At 44.2% G+C, this 19203-nt stretch overlaps 1 protein-coding gene and 1 long non-coding RNA gene across 3 annotated transcripts in view; one reads left to right on the top strand and one right to left on the bottom strand.

The window, feature by feature from the left end:
* LOC111836091 (exostosin-1) overlaps window positions 1-19203 on the top strand; it is a 189210-nt gene that overhangs the window by 52909 nt on the left and 117098 nt on the right. The window lies entirely within an intron of this gene.
* On the bottom strand, window positions 7133-9852 carry LOC111836093 (uncharacterized). Its single transcript, XR_002836339.1, has 4 exons — window positions 9459-9852; window positions 8788-8859; window positions 7983-8595; window positions 7133-7415 (listed from the first exon to the last, which is right to left on the bottom strand). It is a non-coding gene; the product is annotated as an uncharacterized lncRNA (long non-coding RNA).

Raw genomic sequence — 19203 nt, 5'->3', positions numbered from 1 at the left:
CACGGATGCTTTTTAAGGGAGTCCGATGAAAATCCAGCGTTCTCTTTTAAGGCTAACCGCCCGATTTATCCACAGTGAATCGTGGCGAGCGGAATCGATGGTTTTATATTTCAGGGAGCAAAAAAGATTCATTAAAAAATCAAAAGGCTTGTTTATAGGGATCATTATACTGCGGTAACCACACCTCTGAGCCATGAGCGAGGCAGCCAAGGCGAGCCCCAGCATCCGTCAATGACCTTGTTAACCGACCAAAATCCTTTGCTTACAGCTGTAGGGTGCTTGCCAGTATTCTGAGCAGATGGGGCTGTAGCCTCAGAGAAATTTCTTCCTCTATCTTCTCTAATTAGCACTAATAGTCGAGTACTAGCTAAAAATATTTCAAACATCATGTTCTTCACAAGAGGTCACATTATTAATAATAGATAATACGTCAATAATAAATGATGAATGGATTAATTACTTGAACTCCTATTATTTTCGTGATACAAACGTCTGATTCTGGCTTTTTCAGTATTAGGTTAGCCGCTTTCTGTGGGTGCATTCGGCCGAACAACGTCGCCAGATGCCATTAAGAAGGGAATCTTACCCTACAACGTCCCATGCGGAGCCTGCTCTGCGGAAAGACGTCCGTGCTGAGAGACTGCGTGCCTTTGACAGGAGGCCGGCGATGGATCTGGTGTCCATGTAGATGTTCGATTAGCGTGACGTGACGTGAATGGCATCAGTCATTTTGTCGGAGTACCTGTAGCGGAAACAAATGGCCGGTGACGTGGAGTATGGAGGCTTGGTTCACCAAATAGGGTCAACCTGGACAGTTAGGGACAATTACAAGGAAGGACTGTATAAGATAACTGCTGTCAGTCGGTATCTTCGCGATAGGCGCGTCATGGCAGTGGTGCACACCTCAGTAGAGGCAGGTAAGGAAATGTGTCCCTAAAAGCTTCCTATAGTAAATAAACAAGTAATTAAAGTAATAAGTGAAATAGTAAAAGAAAAAATAGAAATGTGCAAAATCTGCAAAGTTTCCATGACTGCTGAGTAGCCATTCTGCCTGAGGGTAGTAGCCATTTCGGTGCCAGTTCATCTGTGCTCCGATGCTCTGATGATGTTTCCCTGACTGCAAAAGTGGAAGCAGTGTGTGGCTGGGATGGCTTGCATGACTGGGGATAGACCTGACATTCTTAAGGCGTCTACTTTTATATATGTCCTGGATGTTAACGGGACAGGACTGGGATTAAAAATCAGCCCTGAACATTTGCCCATACCGGCCAACCACACGTAAATGTCTACGATAAAAATGGCCGAGTTTGGAGAGGAGGGGAGGTCCTTTTGTTCTGAGTAGGTGGAGGAGCCAGATTTTCCAGCGAAATGCCTGCTGTGCCGGATGACCAGTCTAGCCCTGGATCTTAGACAGCAGCGTGCGCACATACCGAGAGCGTGCAGTACAGTGATGCGGAAAAGCCCTATAACCTCATTTGGGATTCACGCCGAAGCTACATGTTCTACCAAACGGGGGAAGCCCAGGAAGCGGAGGGAGCCCTCATTGGTGCTCTCGCCTCTGGTCACTGCCGATCGGAGCCATTAATACTTAATAGCAGACGCATCTTCCGAGGCTTTTATTTCTCAGCTTTATATCCGGCGTGTAGGTGTTTAGCAGATGTTTAAGAGCCATTAATGGGGGAACAGGAGTGATGAGGGCATCCTCGATTTCAGTCAACCCCCGCCACGCTGCTGCCGGGTTGCTATTTTTTCTTCATCTAGTGCGCCCCCTGCTGGTTCCTGGACCCGGGGTGCTCATTAAATAGGTTGTGAGCTGCCATCATTCCCGGTGCACCCTGCCCCCCACCACCGATAGCCCTTGATGCCCCCTCTGACCTCTGTGATTTCCACTGACGTCTACTGAACATGTGGTTTCTGCAAGCCCCTCGCGCTCTTGCTAAACAAGCCTTCCTCACTTCTGCTAAACGATTGCTGACCCTTGTCCATTCTACTGCGCTACCTCCCCCAGACTGCTGTCATCCCTATCTAATGACCGCTCCCATCTGCCAGCCCCCTCTCTAATGACTCCCGGCCCCTCAGTTCGACTGACCTCCCGCTCTGCTCTCTACTCTGGCCTGCTGATCATTGTCATCTATCCACTCCCGGTTAAGCAGTCTCCTCTTCAGCCTCTCGGATGCCACTGCTCTCCTCTGCTGACCATACAGGTCCTCCTTTTACTCTGCTCCAGCAGAGATGTTAGGGAGAGACCTTAAAAAGACCGAAATGTTCTAAACAGCCCAAATAACCTCTTCAGATCAACTGTTCAAGTCTCTCTTCTGCCGCACTTTCTAATGTTTTGCTTTGCTTGTATTCGCTCTCGTACTGCTGCTGGAAATTTACATCCACTGTCTGGATTCCATCTGTAATTTCTATCCCGGGAAGCGAATGCCATTGCAGTTGCATAGCTCTGCTTCCAGGCCAATGAGGAATTAAAAAAATAGAGAACGACGAGGAATCTTATACAGGGTTGTTGAGGCTGATGGATATCAGATATGAAAGTTTAGGGACACTGGGAAATATGTTTCCAATAATTCATCGCAGTAATTAATTTAGTTTAGCCATAAATTTTAATCCAACCTGACATACATGGTTTATCATTTTATACCGTTTCCATCTGTATTTTTTTAAGCAATTCAAGCTAAATTTCTTCCTGTCCTTCAAGTGAACAGATCATGGCTATATATCCCCTCTGAAAGCACCAGAACATATACAGTATAAGGCATTGACACGCTATATAGTGGTGAATTTGGGTAACAGTCACGGACAAATTACGAGTTAACTTAATCTAATTTCATCTACAATCTACTTTTCATTTTGGAAAGAGTCCACTCCAATAAGCAAATAGTGATATAGTTTTTTTTTTTTTAAAGGTAACATTCACATAGCCCCCTACAGATAGGCTTTCCCCACGAATCAAAGGAATTGTGATGCTGCCCACTGATTCAATAAAGGCCCATAGGCAAGATTGAAGTTTTAAGCGGAGTAAATGCTCATTCTTGGGGCGGATTATCCTCTTCCCCGCTGTATAAACAAGGACGTTTGCTTATCTCGCTAGGCGAGCTGTATATGCATTTGCCGTCTTGATCTGTCAATATGAGATCATGTTAACTGCCCACATCAGAGCGACAGAGCGGTTTATGTAGTTTATGTAGGCTTGTGACTTTTTCCTTTCTGGACACTTACAGTATGCACATGGTTGCTGAGGCCTAGTGTTTCAAGCTCTCCCTCATTCTCTCAACTTTTAACTGTCGAATTACTAAATTAATGAAATGGTTTAAGTGCAGTCCAGAGGGGGCACTGCCAGGCAGGATGCCCAATGAAGACAGCGAGTTGTAGATACATGTAGCTCCTTACTGCTGTACATATGGCACTCCCTGCTTCTAGTAATTAGCTCCTGTAGTTCAATATAATTAGCTCCTGTAGTACAACAAGAGGAGTAGAGCAATGCCCTTACAACCCAAAGGGTGTGGGTTCAAATCCCACAAAAAATACTTGAATTGTAGCCCTTGATTCCACTCTGAGTCAATTTGGATAAAAGTGTCTGATAAATGTAGTGTGGTGAGACGTATCTGTGTCCATATATATAGTTTACATTTATGTTAAACGTTTTCTGTTACTGTTTTTTTTTTTTGTTCTTGAGAAACTTATCTGCTGTTAGCTGTGTACTGTAAGTATGCACATGAAGAATGCATCAATCCCAAGTGATGTGCCCAAGTGATGTTCCCAAGTGATGTGCCCAAGTAATGTTCCCAAGTGATGTGCCCAAGTGATGTTCCAAAATGATGTGCCCAAGTGATGTACCCAGTATGGCTAAGTCCCTTGCAGATATCCTGAACACTGTTGGAGGCTACGAGCTTCATCAATTAAAAAGCCCTCTTAGCCAGCATTGATGAAACGTTTGCGGGTATATTTAAGGCTTGGTGCAAGGGGAGCCTTCTCTACTGGCAGCAGAATCATGGCAGCTCCATTAGGTCCAGCTAAAGTAGTCCTCAGCTTATCATTTCAGGCAGTCACTGCAGCAAGTAGTGATGAGGTCGTTCCTCCATAGTGGTTACAATCACTCTGCTCTCACGGACCAGCAGAACAGGTTTTTTTTCTTATCCTTGATGCTCTTGGTGGTTTGATTTCCATCCCCATCTCAGATGATCTGCAAAAACACATGATGCTCATTAAAGCCTCAACACTGACGTGAAGGTACCCTACATTTACAACGGCACAGGGTTGTTGGGTTGATGCTATTTTTTTCCACATGTTGGCAGCTTATTAGACAGCTGGCCCAGAGGCTTGGTGCTTCAAGTTGAGTTGGGTGGTATGTGCCCCAGAGAGGTGGGTGTGCTATGGCAAGTCAGTGAGTTTCAGAGGAATAATGAAAGTGTCGACTGGACCTGTCCAGGCAGGGCAGTGCGGGAGGTGGTGAAGATGGGGAAGATGCAGGTTGGGCTTCCCTGGGTGCGTAAGTACAGCACAAGACCGAGTTCCAACTAGGGCTTCTACTCCGGTCCTGCAAACAGGCCTAAATTAGATTTTTATAAACCATATACACCAGGGGTGGCCAATCTTATCCGCAAAGGGCCGATGTTAATGCGGGTTTTCACTGCAACTCCCTACCCTACCCACCTCACACCTGGGTTTGAACAGCGGACCTAAAGGTTACCCCAAAAACCTGCATACACACCGGCCCTTTGCGGATAAGATTGGCCACCCCTGATGTACACCCTTCTATAAAGTATGATTGATAACACTTCCCATTAACTGCACCTTCATAATGCATTCATAGAACATTCAGTGCACCTTCACCTTCATAATGCATTCATAGAACATTCATATGCAGCATGTAAGTATCCCTCAACATCCTAACATACTTTAACAGCTTTAATGTACATTAATAACATATATTATATGATTATTTGATTGTAATGTTTGTGCTTATTATATAATGTTTGTTATTAAAGTATATTTAATCTGTGAAGGTGTGTTAGGATGTTAAGATGTACTTCCATACTGCTTATGAATGTTTTGAATGAATGCATTATAAAGGCATTATGAAGGTACACTGAATGTTCTATAAAAGCATCATAAAGGCATTATGAAAGTGCAGATAATATAAAGCGTTACCATGTTTATAAATGACATCTCTGCATGTAATTCTTTGGCTTTAAACTGTATGTTACCCCCCTGAGAAGGGAGGCTGCAGGTAGGAATATCACTAACATGCAATTCGCCATTATTATTAAAGAGGAGACTCTTGAAAGGCGGTTATACTGAGTGGGCATTTTCGATGGGAGATTTGCAAGGCACTCCGCCTCAGAGGGTGCCCTCATGATGAATTTTAAAGAGTGCTACCTGCAAGCCAACAATCATCAAACCTTGCTGTCTCTGTGTCTCTATGTTATTACCCATGGCTGTTCCTGGACGAGAGACATCTAAAATATATAAATAGTTTTTATAGGCATATAGGTTGTGTGCAAAAAATACACGCTTAAAAAAAGCAAGTTAAAAATAAGTAGCTTCTGCTCCATAACCATGGTGTGACATTGAGGGTCCGTGATGTCACCATGGCGATGGGGAACTGACTTGCGTGTTTGTGTGCCTTTCCTAATTGCCTCTATGTCAGCATAGCAAGTAGCATGCCGGTCCTTAAATTTCAGAATCATTTGATTATTTCTTTTTTTTTCTTTCCACACATTTTTTGTTTCATTTCGGCTCCCTTGATGTGTGGCCAGGTATGTGTGTTAATCTCCTGTGATGACAGGGGGCTTTATGGATCTGCGCAGCTGTTACAGTGTTTGTCTATTTTTAGCGTGTCCTCTGGGGTCACTGCCAACCGCGGAGAGGCTAATGCATCGGCCGTGTAACTATGGCGACTTTTCCTCCGTCGCCACGTGAAGGGCTGAGCAACTCAGGTTTGCCGCATACGGTAGGGGATCTGTAGTTAATTGCGCAATATAAGAGGGGAGCACTGTCCCCCCGCCAGGCACAAGTGAGTGGGAAGTATGAGCCAGCGGCTTCCAGGCCCGACCCCAGGACAACGGGGGCTCACTGGCCCCCCAGTCATACCGCCGTGACTCCTGGGCTTTACGGATAAAACGGATGAAATACAGCCAGCCCAGCTGCCGCTTAATTCTGCCCCCCCCCCCCCCCCCCTTTAAATTCGAGCCATGTGTGACTAATGCTCTGCAGTTTATTTATCTCTTTGACTGGCAGAGGAACCCCCCCCCCCAGCCCATCAAAAAAGGCCCCTGATCCCCCAGAAGAAATCAATCTATGAAAGAGAGCTGGGGCCCTCAGCGGACCCCCCCCCCCCGGGAGCCGTCCTGCGCAGCATGCTAACAAAGGAGCGACGCAGTGAATCGTAGGTCCCAGCTTAGACCCAGAGCGTTTCTATGCTTCCGGCGCGAGCAGAAACGCCCGTGTTAAATGCCATTGTTGGCTGCACAATGCCTACGACCCTGCTCATGTCGGCAGAGGAAATGTACTTTCTGAGGGGTAAATTCTCAGTGGCAGAGAGCGTGGTGCTAATGGCTTAATGGATCCACTCCAGTTCTCCGTCTTCCCCCGTGCTGGGTGTGTGCGTGACAGCCCGGCTGTCGACGTCTTCCCGGGTGTCTGTGACATACATGTGGTGCCCTCTGCTTGCCCGTTCACGTGTTCCTCACGTCGCCCTCTCGCCCAGGCTCTGATCCCAGAAGAAGAGTCAGGAATTGGTCCGTCTTCGTTTCCTCCTCCCGGCAATGAACCCTTGAAGTAAAGATGATACCTCCTTCTCTGTCCATACGCAGGAGTATCTGTCACAGGTTGAGTTCTCCCCGCCACGTCCGGCTCTCTGGGCCAGGCCTGTGGGCCTGCAGCTAGACTCTAAAGAAACTTAACTCACCCCGAAGCTTCTTTTGAAACCTAACCGTGTTCTTCTTTGTTGATCATTGGCTACACCCTAGGCGAAGTACCATTCTAGAATAATAATAAAACAGCTGTATTCACTCAGCCTGAGGGAATATTTTATTATATAATGTTAGCTCTGCATAGTCTGGCCTTACATTCCTCCAGAAGTACAACTGTAGGTGGGATGAACGATGCCAATCAGCCCTTATAAATAGCTGCTTTCCTCACAGGCAGCGTGAGACCACTACCTTCTCATGACGGATAAGTTTTAGCGATCAGAATGTCTGTTCTCTGTGAGGACTTCGTCGTTTTAGAAGCCTTAATCTAGGCATTTTAAAACGCTGTTTGGGTAAGAGTTCCTGTTACGCCTGGATATCCAGCCGCCGGCATTTTAAGGAAGTCTCCACGTTTCCAACTGGCGGCATCTGGAAGGAAGGAAAACGCTGAGGTCCGGAAAACTGCGGAATTCAGTCCAAGCATCAGGTGCCGCCCCGTGGCTGTAAACGAAGAACAAATAATAAACTGGGTGCAATTATCAGCCGAAGTGTCAACAAGCAACCACTGAGGCAAGACAGAAACCAAGAATGGTCCCCAGAATTTTCTTCTTTTTTTCCTTTTCTTGTTTTTTCTACCAGAAAGCATGATATGGTGTCAGTTGGCAGGAGGCAGTTCGGCGCACACAAACTGATTTCAGACCACACTTAGATGAAACGTTCCTGTTACACACCTCTTTAATATTTGTGTGTGCAGCATGCAGATAAAGTACGTCACACATGGACACACAACACGTAATGTCTTCAGCGGCGATTGAGAAGCTGTAATTGATCAATTATCATTTTAAAATTAGCATTAGGTTATCTGACAGAGGTGGTGCGGATAGGAGCGTTTTAACATTTGCACCAAATGCCAAACGCAAAGCAATTTCTCCTCGCCTATTACCATTTTCACACTCTGGCATTATGGGTAAGGGACAAAAAAATGATCATCAATTTCAGAGACAGATGCTTTACTATCCCTGACCAGCCCCCCCATTAGAATTCAACCATTTAACGTGTTTTACTTACATGGTCAAGACAATCTATCTTCCTTAATTGCTCATCTGGTAACAGGTATTCCCTGGACAGGATGTCAGTCCATTGCAGGGCACTCATATACAAGGACTATTTAGAGACACCAACTGACTGAAACGCTTATTATTAGAGTGTGAGAGGAGACCTGCATACAAAAGGGGAGAACATGGGGTAGGAATTGAACCCACAGCCCTGGAGATGTGAGGCTCTGGTGCTGCCCAGTGGTTATGGAGCTGAATGTCATTAATTCCCATACTGAGCCGGTGTGCCACGTCGCTGTCGATTTCCTTTAAAACACCACACGTTCGTCTGTGTGGTGAAAAAAAGACAGGTACAGACGAAGAAGCGACTGAGGGTCTTGGCGTTCTCTGTTTGGGCTGCCCGACCTCCCCAACCTCACAAGGTTAAAAGATTTTTAGAGAAAGGCGTAAATAAGGGAGGGGAAAAAGGATAAGCCTCCAAAAATCTCATCTGTCATTTCAGGTTTGCTGTGGCCAGATGACAGGATTACTCTCTTTACGTGTCTGCCAAGCCAGTGTTTTTCTCTCTATGTGGTGGAAACAGAGAGGTGTCCTCCACCACTGCTGCAGTAATACCTCCTGGCCCCCTGGTGGCAGAAGAGTCAAACGCAGCATGTCATCTTGGATGTGGTCACTGTCAATAAAGGCTTTTTTTTCTTGAAATATCAACATACAGCATACCTACCAGTAGATGCATTTAGCAACCCACACACACACAATTGCGCGCACATATGCATATTCACTGGCTCAAGACCAAAGAGTGCTGAGTTTATGCTTACCCAGTAAACTGTAAAATACACTGTTTAACCTCGTTTAGGCATGTATCTGTTGCACAATGGATGACAAATCTCCTGGTTAAAACAGATAAAAAAAGATTAAATGTAATTTATTAATACTGTCAAGAGTATTTTAATTATTGCTTTATTATATTATATTTTCCTTTGCTACTGCATATTCAAGTCAAGTAGTCAAGTAAAGCTTTATTGTCAACCCTGCCATGTAAAGTACATGAAACGGTATAATGTTGCTCCTGAATCTACGGTGCAGCATTCATGACAGGACAGACATTCGCGTGGTGAAGACAGAGTTTGGCGTAATTTACAAAAAATTAATCCTGTGCAATAATCAGTCGTTTAAGGGTAGCAGAGACAGAGGGAAATCCACTGTCTATAAACACTAGCTAACATAACAAACATTGTACATTAGACAAACTATGAACAAGCAAGCTACACGACACTGGAACATTAATGCGTGGAAGTGCTGTCCGTGCTTAAAGTGGCAGTCCGGCAGGTGTAAACGGTACACCGATGTATCTGGCATAGTTCATTTAACAGCTATCGTCTTAAGAAAACAGTTAATTCGTCGTTGTTTTCTCTTCAAATGTCTCAGTGGTGTTTTTAAGTCCATCTGCACAGGTTCGAGACTTTATGGTAATTTTTTTTTTAATCACCTGATATATTATCTTTAGTTGCTGGGGTTCTCGTTTTGGAAATGGCAGCCCGGTGGCTGAAGTCGTGTCGTGAAGTGGATTCAGCTGGCCGCTGACAGGAATAACAGAGGACTCAGCCTTTCCCCTATGATGCTGGCGATCAGTCAGAGATGCCCCGCTTAACATAAGTAATGTACAGCAGGGGGAAAATGTTCCGAAGAATCGGTCTCTGGTGAGCTGTTCAGAAAGCCAGCGGTGCTTTTTGTCATGGGGCAGGGAAGCTTGTTTGTGTTCCCTTTTTTTTTGGAGGTGGGGCTTGAGGGGGCAGGCATGAATAAAAAAATAAATAGGTAAATCAAGAGGCTGCAGTACAGGTGTCGTGGGCCGTAAATCGCTGCTCTTGTTGTCTGGTGGCTATCTGCATCCATTACGGAGGCCTTGGCGCTGGTCCAGGGATGCGGGGTTGGATCGGGCTGCATGTGCAGATGGAATCTGACTGTGTTTCACCAAGCAGTAAATTACCTCTCTAACATTTGTGTAGGGGAAGAGGCCCAGCTAAATGGTTTGTAGTGCCGTAAACCCCGTTGGTGTCATTTCAGAAGGAAGTGAAAAAAACACCCCCCCGCCAAATCCTCACAGGGGCCTGATAGTAGGTGGTGAGGGAGGTGGGGGGGGGGTTGTCATGTGCGATCGATCAGAAATGGGGGTCATCGGGAGGACTCTGTGGCAGGCTTTGCTCACCATCGCCCCGCCGAGCCACTCGCTCCACAGAAATGCGGCCAGCCTGTGTTAGTGCCCTCGTAAAGCACGCGTGCTTGAAGCTGGACCCTTGTTCAGCAGGTTTGGAGACTCTATGAGCCTGTGCTGCATGCACCCCTACAGAGCCCACTTGGCTGCCATCGCTGTATCCCTGTCACGCACTTACTTTCGTATCCGATGCCTATGGAGTGCAGAGTGTCTTGCACAAAGGATCGCGAATTCCACATTTCCAGGTCAGAAGGCGTTTTTCTCTTCTCAGAGAATGAGACGGCCCTTTCGTGATTGCTGTTCAGTTTGCTACATGCCATTCTAACCGAATGTCTTCTGATTTATTTGACTCCTTTGTCAGAACTTTAGAGAGGATGTGAGTTTCTGCAGTTGATGCAGGGACTGCGGCTTTTCTGGCTGTCCTACAACCGACGAACTGATTGGTTTGAGGAGTTATTAAAACTAATCATTACATCCAGATTTCTTAGTCGCTAGTGTATTTGTGCCCAAATTTGGGCAATTTTTAGACATCAGTCCACTTGACTGCATGTTTTGGGACTGCAGGAAGAAACCTGCACGAAGATGGGGAGAACACAGAAAATCTGATGGGGGGGGGGGAGTCAAACCCTCAAGCCTGGCAGTCTGCAGCCATTACATGATCCAGTATTTGTTCCTTTTTTGTATGTAGCAGTGAGACTCTGATTGGCTCTGGCATTAATATGTTAATGGCTGACTCATTACTAGGGATGGGTATCGTTAGGATTTTATCGATATCGATACCGATACCGATTACTGCTTATCAATGCCAATACTTATCGATACTCTTATCAGTACTACTCTCCATTATATGGTGCGTAAAATAGGCATGACAGGATGTGAAGAGATTTAACAGTTACTGTAATATAACATTTTTGAAAAATAAGTTTCCTGTATTCCTGTAGTGCTGCTTCACTATCCTGCTAGTCCAGGATATAGACGGTTGAATTTGGACCATATTTTATACCACTGAAATTTTGGCAGCACATTTGTAAAGCGAAAACAAAAGGACTGAATAGTACCTCCTGAATTATGAAGATGGCATTAAATTACATCAAATGTTTCCAACTGAATTTGGTGTCTTGAAATTTATTTTGAGGTAACAGTAAATGAGCTGAATTCAGGTGACTGAATTAGAAAAATGAACTTTAAACCGTATATTTTGGAACAGAATTGTGGAAGCCAAACACTTTTTGTATTAATTATTTTACCAATGAAATTACAACTGAAATATTTTCAGTTGAAATGTTCAATGTTTAAAAGTACATTCAAATTAAATTACATCCCCTAAATATTCAAGCATTATTAAATGCAATGTGTTTTTATTCAAGCATTATTAAATACAGTGCGTTTTTATTTGATTAGTGTAATTCAACGTGCTTTTTTGGATCAATGACTTTTGTCATTAATTTATTTCCATAAGCATTAAATTTACTAAAGTGAGCCCCCACTTTTGAACGCTTTACAAAAGTACCTAATTATCTCTCATGATGACTGGAGAGGACAACATATCAACACGCTCCTACACGACTAAAATGTGATGGCGGGACACCTGCAGTGTCGTCATCATTAGGGGACGTATAGAATTTAAAAGCGCTGCTTTTCCACTGCAACAGGTTACGGTATTTATGATACGATACTTTCAGTACTTTCACTTTTCCATTGACTTCCACTGATCGGTCGCGTACCAGTACCGAAAGTGCCAAACTAGGCTGCTTCGTACTTTGGGTGGGACTTGAAACGCTTTCATGCGTTTTCAGAGGGAGGCTATACAAATAGCCTGCCTCTGAAATACGATACAACGGCCGTCTTGAAAAAAGTTGCGAACTCGGAGAATAAGGATAAACGAAGTAAAAAAAAAAAACAAACAATAAAAGCCATAATAATGGATGCCTGGACAACAACCCAAGCTTTAATTGCGATCTAGTTGGAATAACAGATACAACAAGATCAGGATTGCAGGGACAAGAAATTAAGTTTTTTGTATAATATACTAGGGTGGCACAGTATTATTTTGTTGTAGGGGTATTTATAAAGCAAAAAGGAGTTCAACATAAATAATTTCTGACAAGTCTGTCTGAGTAATTTAAACAGCAAGGATGAAAATGACTATGTCTTGCAGGACGCATTCAACACTTATGCAAACGCAGTGGAGGTAAACTTTAGACTGATTTTTAAACATATATTAGGTCCATGAGTTTATCAATACTATCGGTATCGCCGAGTCCGGAACCGGTGCCAGTTCAGTACTGGTACCCGATACCCATCCCTACTCACCACTCTCAATTGCACTAGATACAGATGTGTGTGTTTTTATAATCTTCTACCGAAAAGGCATCTGAGAAACGCACCGTCACAGGAAGATGATACGGTGAGGTGATTCTTCACCTGAAAAACATATTTTGCGCATTTTCAAGGTGATGGAATAAAAATAAGTCCGAAGACTTCAAGCCTGTTATCTGACTTTATTAAAATGCCTTCAACCAGAAAGCTCTCAGAAAGCGGAACCAGTGTTTTTTTTCCCCTTTAATCAGTGTCTTAAAGAAGAAACAGCATGAGCTTTCTTTGTTACAGGGCTGTTTGGATTAAAGCTGTGATCAAATCACATTCAAACTGCAATGCAGGACTGGACAAGTGTATCCGATTGGGTATAAAGTGCTGAAAGTAGTTGGAAAAGAATGTGTAATGCTCATTGAGAAAAGCCTTCTAGAATATTCAGTATATATTTCATCATATGCCCTAAGTCTGAAATGACCAAGTTTTTAGTTAAGTACCTTTGAGTTCAGGGCAGCTATGTTCATTGTTGGAAGTGTGGGAGAATCACAATGCATTATTAAATCTCAACATTAAATATGTTCACACTGCCATTTGTCCAGCAGGATATCACTAAAGAAATGCAGGTCTAGTGCATTATGGGTACAGATGCCAGCCTTTCCTTTGGTCTACAGTTAAGATGTTTGTTTATTTAGATTATGCTGATATATGGGGGGCAGTGTGTGGCTCAGTGAGCTAAGCCTCTGTGCTTGTGATCGGAAGGTCTCTGGTTCAAGCCCAGCCTTATCATATCTGCCAGTCCTTAAGCAAGGCTCTTAACACCCAGCTCCCTGGGCATTGCTGTGGGTGGCTGCCCATCACACCTACAGAAAGCAGGCTGGGGGAGGCATAAAGAGAATTTCCCCATGGGGATAAATGAACAATCAATTATTATCATTGTATTGAGTTTGCAGGTGCACAGTGGCTCTGTACATAGTGTGGTCACTCACATTTTCTGGTTTGCAGTCTTCAGTTTCCCTTGAATGAGGTTTCAGGATGAGATTTTACTCCCTGTATTTTCTGGTCGTTCTTCTATGTTAATGACGATGGAAAGACGTCCTGTATTTCTGTCTGCCTGCCAATATATCTGATAGGCCCTGGATCACTGCCACCATCTATCCTTACATCTTTGAACTACTTACCTGCACAAGATCACTCTAACCCTAACTGGAGAAGCAGCTGCTTAAAATGAATCTGTCATCCCGTGACCAATGGTTGAGCAGAATGTTGGAGCAGAGATACCCATTGTCTCCAGGGAATCAGACAATTTGTCCACATCCTAAGCTTTTGTTGCCTTCCACGTCTCAGCTGTGTCTTCTGGAGCTTAACTGGTTGTAATCCGTAATTTGGAGGAGTCTCGCCCTGTTGGCAGTCCCCTAATCTTCCACTCCTCGGCTGTGGATTATTAACTCCGAACAAGCAGGCTTTCCAGTTTTCATTTAAGGCTAACGTTATTGGATGACCATACGCCGCAAGTGGCCCCACCAAAGCTGGGTGGCATTACGGTAACGATATACAGTGTTTTGAAATCTTGGCAGTAAAATTTGCCATTCACAAAATGTATTATTGGGGTTTTACCAAGGGGACTAACACGGCCCCCAAAAATTTATTGAACACATATTTTTTGTAGGGGTCTTCCCTGTTGGGTGTATTTTATTGCAGAGACCCCACACTCCCCTTCATGCCGAATTTTATCACCAAGACTTCAAAACCCTAGAATAAGCGTTGTTTTTGAAAATACCGTCAAAATACCATATAATAATATCTGGACAGTGTGACGGTACAAGCAATTAGACACCAGCCAAGCCTAATTTGAATACAGACTCATAAGGGTAATTTTGTCTTTCTAGATACTGAGCACGCTCCCTGGCATCTCATTTTAACTGAAACACGAAGATGATGACATAGTGACGTTTCTTTGCTCTACCATTTCCAGTGAGCCAAAAGACTTTATTCGGTAAGCCATGGGCTCAGCATCGAGGAGGTCCTGGGCGTGCAGCTGATCCAGCATGATGTCTCGGGAATGCAGGGCAGATAAGAGAGCAGATTATTGAAACTAGAATTGGTATCAGTGCAATCCATCATGTATATGTCCGGATTGCCCTGAGTGGACCACCAGCCTTCAGGCTCTTATCATAATGCTGCTATACCAGCCTCCGTCACTATGGACCTCAATCAATAATCAAGGTGGAGAAATGCAAGGGGACGTATAACAATCCGCTATAGGCATTAGCAGGATGGTATTAATTCAGAGCACGGAACACTTATATATAATGAAATATTCGACTGAATAGATGATTATGCTTATATCTGGAATGCTTTACACATCTTTTATGACCTTATTCCGACGCAATCTTAATCCTTCCTGGGTCATGAACCCTAACCCCACTGCACGCCCACCCGTGCCTGTCCTTTGAAAAGTGCTCTTTGTCTCCGTAGCGCTCGGGTGTCGGGGTGTCGGGCTGTGTGATGTCTCGTTCATTATTTTATTGGTCATTCTGTTTAATGGAGGCTTGAACACAATGAGGAAATATACAAGGCTGGAAAAGTCAGAACTTGAATCCCATCCAGTGCGTCCTTCGCCACGCACCCCAGGCAGTCTGGGATAGGGTCCAGGCTCAGTGTGACTCTGTACTGCATGAGCATTGAGAAGGATGCTTGGATGGATGGGAGAATCAGGAACATCTATAGAGAAAGCAGATGAGCACTTCCTCCATGAGGGTAACGTATAACATATGGCACTGATTGCTCATGGACGAGTTATAGCTGCAGCTCAGTCTTAGATGTGAGTTTGTGCGGCAGACAAACTCAGCGTATGGATGATGACTTCACTGCTTCCCAGGGATCGTTTGGAAGGCTGGCTTGGAAGTGGGAACAATTGGCAGGATTTTCCTTTATGTTAAAAACAGGAAGCTCCCTCCTTCACACTGAATTCCATGTATATTTATGCTTTGATAGCACTGATATGACTCAGCTGGCACAGGAATCGGGCCGGCAGGTAAGAACCCCACTGCTGTAGCAGAAGGAAGCCTGTTCTTTTACCCTTGAATGAGGTAATTACCAGGAATGGGCTGACGATATCCAGATGTGTCCCGGAAATACGCTAAAATGTCTTGTGAGAAAGTTGCTTTGGGTGGAACATCTGCTAAGCGACTGACGAACAAATACTGCCGCAGTGCGATGGCCAGTTTCAAGAATCTGCCGGATTCTGATCTGAAGCAGTCGCATGGAATGCAGCTTCAGCCAGATGTATGTGGGCACAATTCCAGGGTACAAACACATACAGTCGTGGTTTCTCCGTGAACCTCTCCTGGAATGGGTATCCTTGGAGATGTCACTGAGGTCATTTCTGTCTTGGCTTTCTCCACTCTCTCCAAAATCCATGTGATATCCAAAGAGCTGTTCGGCTTTGTAATATTTAGTGTGTTTATATACTACGGGAATATTGGCACCAATGGCAATAGCACTGTGATTATTTAACAAAATTGACGTACCATATTCATGTCGGGCTTGGTTCTTCATAGCTAATTTTGTTAGCCAATGAATAAATAATAATGCAAATAGTTATGTGCTAATGTATTTGTAAAAATTCTGCAATGGTACCAGCTGTTGCTGCAAGTTAAAGAATGTCAGTTTTGGTGTTTCGGGAGTCTAATGCTTCTGAATCTGTTAAGGGGGAAAAGAAAATCAATATTGTCACGGCTCCAGTGGACCATCGATTCCGTATCAGTCAATAAACATGTGACCTGTTGTTAGATGGCCACAGACTAAGGGAAACAGGAGGCCATGTTTGCATGGACTGATTTGTTTTTGGGAGGCATGATCCAAAAGCTGCAGGAAGCGGGGTGTCCCTGGGCAGCGGGCGGCTAGCGGCTGATATGGACCCAAATTTTTCTGATGTGGTCCTGCCCGGTGTCTCCGGAATGTGCTGATGTTGGCCGTCGGCCACGGAGGGTGGGCTTTGCGTGGAGGCCGTTCCGTAAACAAGCGGCGTGTACCCAAAGCTAGGCAGGAAAACAGAGGTGCCAGCATGGAGATAAGGCCGGGCTTTCGCCCTGTCTGCGAATGTATTCACTCTGTGCTGGTCTCTCTGTCAGCAATCGCCATTCCTGTGTGTTTTTCAGCTCAGATCCAGCAGCTTGTATAGGCCCGATAAAACAATACTCCCTATAACAATGGATACGTTGCCAATATGTAAATTGCTTTGTCTAAGATCTAAACAACTACGTTAATGCCATGATTTCCATCCTTTTTTTGCCTTCATCTGTATGATTTACATGTTTATGTGCATAGAGAGGTGTAAATGAGGTATTCATTCCATAATACTACAACGGAGTACAGCAGAGGGTGTCTTGGGACCAGAAACCCATCCAGTCACACAATAATTACATGGTTTAATGGCTCATGACATCATTACTGGGTACATGCAATACATTTATAAATGCATTAATGCCTGTCTGAGCACCAAACAAATTCCTTGTACATGTTAAGTACTTGGAAAAGTAAGTACATATTAAGTACTTAGCAAATGAAGTACTTCTGTACTGTCATAAGGGTTAAATTCTAAACTGTAGTTGGATGCTTTAAAGGGACTAGCTGGTAAGGTAAGGCTAGAATCAGACGTTTCTGTGTGCAATTACTCGTTAGTTGGGTACAGTAGGTTATTAATAAAAGTCTGGATGTTCCAGATGAGAGAGAGTGGATTTCAGGGATCCTGAACACACTTATTGGTGATCCTGAGTAACCGCCGTTCCAGATGTCGATTGCAGGGATCCTGAACACACTTATTGGTGATCCTGAGTACCTGCTGTTCCAGATGTCGATTTCAGGGATCCTGAGCAACACAGTATACCGAAACAGGATTACGTGGCGTGTTCCACTAACGGAATTTAATAAACAAAGATACGCCAAGTTTATGCAGCTTACTAACTTTTGGGTGCCACAGAACGCATCTCATTAATATTTTAGCCGTACTGCTAATCTGCTTATTAAACTATGGACGTAAATAAACGTCCATATATCACCGAAAAGCTGCCGTCCGTCCAAATGTTTTGCTTGTCATCTGAAGCCCTGTTACAGAACCGTGAAGAAACGTGTGCAAAAAAAATTAAATGATGCTTTCATGTCCGCACGCAAAAGTAAGTGCATTTTATTTTTCTGCCCAGGTCCCTTCAGGGGCTCCGTACCCTGGTGGTTATTGCACATGCGCGATATAATATCAATATGATATTTCCCAACCCTAAAGCCAGGACAGGCTGCCAACCCATCACACTGAAAATCTTTTGTGGTGCCTTTTTTAATTCTCTTATTATTAATGTTATATTACACATGCACTGTATTGCCAAAAGTATTGGGACACCTGTTTTTACACACACATGAACCTTAATGACATCCCATTCTTTATACATAGGCTTTAATATGGAGTTGACCCACCCTTTGCAGGCATAACAGCTTCAGCTCTTCTGGGAAGGCTGTCCACAAGGTTAAGGAGTGTTTATGGGAATTTTTGACCATTCTTCCAGGAGAGCATCTGTGAGGTCAGGCACTGATGTTGGATGAGAAGGCCTGGCTCACAGTCTCCACTCTAATTCATCCCAAAGGTGTTTGATCGGGTTGAGGTCAGGACTCTGTGCAGGTTAGTCAAGCTCCTCCACACCAGACTCGCTCATCCGTGTCCTTATGGACCTTGATTTGCTGTGCATGTTGGAACAGGAAGGGGCCATCCCCAAACTGTTCCCACAAAGTTGGGAGCATGAAATTGACCGAAATGGCTTTGAATGCTGCAGCATTAAGAGTTCCTTTCACTGGAACTAAGGGGCCAAGCCCAACCCCTGAAAAACAACCCCAGACCATAATCACCCCTCCACCAAACTTTACACTTGGCACAATGCAGTCAAGCAAGTACCATTCTCCTGGAAACCGGCAAATTCAGACTCGTCCATCGGATTGCCAGACAGAGAAGCGTGATTCGTCCCTCCAGAGAACACGTCTCCACTGCTCTAGAGTCCAGTGGTGATGTGCTTCACACGACTGCATCTGACGCTTTGCATTGCACTTCGTGATGTAAGGCTTGGATGCAGCTGCTTGGCCATAGAAACCCCAAGTTCTCTATGCACTGTTCTTGAGCTAATCTGAAGGCCACACAACGTTTGGAGGTCTGTAGCTATTGACTCTGCAGACAGTTGGGGGCTTCTGCACACTGTGCGCCTCAGCATGCGTTGTCCCCGCTCTGTGATTTTACTTGACATACCACTTCGTGGCTGAGTTGCTGTTGTTCCCAATTTCTTCTACTTGTTATAATACCACTAACAGTTGACCGTGGAATATTCAGTGGTGAGGAAATTTCATGAATGGACTTTTGGAAAATACTTTTGGAAATATAGTGTACTGTATGTCTACTGATAACATTAAAGATAAGGTTTGGAAGTTACAGCAAACTTATTTTAAGCTGGAAATTCTCTTAGGAATGGGAATTCATCCTGTAGCAAACTTAGGAAGGTATTACATGCCAAAGGAATCATGCAACAAGAATAAGTTCAAGTTTTGTCAAGTTTAGTCTCAAATGAGCACCAAGATTTTAAAAGTAGTTCTCTGAATGGCTGAATGTGGTCTATCCCTTTAGCACAATTACATGCAGAGGTGAATAAGTCCAAGGTAAGCAGGACCTATT

The sequence above is a fragment of the Paramormyrops kingsleyae genome, chromosome 19 (genome assembly GCF_048594095.1).
Source record: "Paramormyrops kingsleyae isolate MSU_618 chromosome 19, PKINGS_0.4, whole genome shotgun sequence".
Classification (NCBI taxonomy): Eukaryota; Metazoa; Chordata; class Actinopteri; order Osteoglossiformes; family Mormyridae; genus Paramormyrops; species Paramormyrops kingsleyae.
The sequence above is the reverse complement of the archived record's forward strand: the minus strand, read 5'-3'. Positions and strand labels throughout refer to the sequence as shown.